The sequence below is a fragment of the Nycticebus coucang genome, chromosome 19 (genome assembly GCF_027406575.1).
Source record: "Nycticebus coucang isolate mNycCou1 chromosome 19, mNycCou1.pri, whole genome shotgun sequence".
Lineage (NCBI taxonomy): Eukaryota > Metazoa > Chordata > Mammalia > Primates > Lorisidae > Nycticebus > Nycticebus coucang.
The window spans coordinates 51,964,640-51,967,224 of NC_069798.1; positions in this window are offsets into that span (position 1 = coordinate 51,964,640).

Genomic DNA, 2,585 nt, shown 5'->3' on the forward strand with positions numbered 1-2,585 from the left:
TCTCTGATACTCACGATCAGTGGTGATTGGACAGTTTTAAGATTATAAAATTAAAAGGCAAAAATAATGCATCATTGTAAAATATTTAGATTTCTTTTATTTCTAATAGAAAGGAATATTTTTCCTTTTCTTTTTCTTTCTTTCTTCCTTTATTATTATTATTATTATTATTATTTTTGAGACAGAGTCTCACTATGTTGCCCTTGTTAGAGTACCGTGGCATCACAGCTCACAGCAACCTCAAACTCTTGGGCTTAAGCGATTCTCTTGCCTCAGCCTCTCAAGTAGCACTACAACGTCTGGCTATTTTTTGTTGCAGTTGTCATTGTTGTTTAGCTGGCTTGGGCTGAGTTCGAACCCACCACCCTCCATGTATGTGGCTGGTGCTGTAACCACTCTGCTATGGGCACCGAGCCCGGATTATTTTTCTTTATATTTCTTCTCGTTTGTAAATTATCTCTTTTCTATATTGGTCTGCTTATCTATTGATGACTAATATTAGAGATTTAAAAATATTTGCTTCAAGTTTTTTAATATATTCAGTGTTTTGTAAATTGAATGTACCTGTTTTATACATCTTTCTAAACCATATCCCCTAATATTATGACTTAATTCAAAATACTCTTGATTTTTCAAGACAGTACAATCTTCTTGTCCTTTTTTTTTTAATTTGAGAAATTTTGTGTCTTTCATGATTTCAGTTTGCTGATTTGTTTTCATGTAGCGATTTTGGATTTGGGCTTTATTCTTCAGAAACTAGTCCTGCTGTAGACTTTCTGTAGCACATCCATGGGATGGTAACTGCTCAAGTTTAGGATTGCCTCCTAATTATTTTACCATGTACTGCCAACCTAGAGTGACCAGCCAGCCTAATTACTGACCCAGGCATTAAAGGAAAGGCCTACAAAATCTTCTTTTGTAGACTTTCTCTTCATCCCACAAAGCATCCTATCGACTGATGGAATGAGCACATAAGAAAAGTGCAACGGTGGTAGATATGATTTTGTTTTCTTGGTCACAGACTTTTCATTCTCAGGGTATAACACTCATGTCTGCTAGCTAAGCTCTGGAAAGACATAATCAGAAACAGGTGATGGCCTTGACAGCATCAAGGACTCAGTTCCCTGAGCAATTGCCTGCCCTCCAAAACGATGCCCCTAGCATGTGCAAAGGAAATTTAAAACAGTATAAATGTGGCAAACTGTTCCAAGTCATGTCTGGAGTGAAAGATGTACCACAGAGTGATATAGAATAACCATTAGGGTGGGTAACAGAACAGGATCTATGACTTCAAGGACTGCAAACCAAATTGGTATGACAGTCTGCCAACCTCCAAAGATAGGGTCATATTATTCTCTCTCCTTTAGTTAAACTCTTAAGAGACAGTCACTGTTTTTTCTTTTTTTTTATTCACCTTAAATATATAAGAGTCAACAGCGTTGAGGCAAGAGTATGGGCTTTGTGACCAAAATGATCCAGCTACATATCCCTGGGCAAATAACTTAATCTCTTCAAGACTTAACATCCGTAACAGTAGAATGGAAACAGTAGAAATCTACCTGGCCAGGGGGTTGTGAATATTAAAGGTAATGTCTAAAATGTTTGGTTCAGATTTTAGCAAACAGTGGGCTCCAAAAAATGGTATTCTGGTTTCAAACGCAGTTTTTATTAATATACAGGGTCAGCTCTTGAACTGTGACCTGGTTATGCACTGGAAATTATCCCTTGGATCACAGAAGTTAGATTTAAATGTGTAGAAACTATTAATTCATATTGCGGTACTTGAGGCTGAGGGTGGAAAAAAAATATATATATAGATATACCGTTCCCTTATCAGTGGTGCTTTCATTAGAGAAAGTACTTTGTTATTCATATTTTATATTTATTCATATTTTCATTGTATTACTTTGTTGGAGAATATTTTATGTTGTTTATATTCTAAAGGTGAAAGAGAACTTTGCAATTTTGCTGTTTAACTATTTGGGGTGTTAAGAAGGCACAGTGAAGCTTTCATTAACCTCTGCACCCCCAGGAAATCATGACAGTATGCTACCCATAAACCAAAAAGTGACATACATCATCATTTAGCTAAAAGAAACATTTACTTACTTACACCTCTAAAAACTAAAAACGATATCTTCCTTAAGGACCAAAGTCTCACTTATTGAATGAGAAAACAGATATAGAAGAGTACTTAAATCCACAGTCAAATTGCCCTCCCTCCTACTTGGCTAACTTTTTAATAAATAGAATGGAATAGGAAAGTAATAAACAAGAAAAGACATGGTTCCGCTGTAAAAAAGGGAATGTTCGGGAGTCCCCGGCCATCCCCTCTGAAGATACAGAGTGCTGACAAGAGATTCTAGTCAACAATGACTGAAAAATAGGTTGGTGATCGTCAATTAAAGTTAAAGAGTCTGAATATAATATAAAATTATTTAATCTTGATGATTTATGCTACTTCTCAGAGGCAGTTGTTTACTAACGCTTGTGTTTATTGCTCTTTTGACTTTTTTTAATTACAGTAAACCCAAAATTCAATTATACACTCTAGTATATTTTTCAAGCAATAGTACTGTAAATAA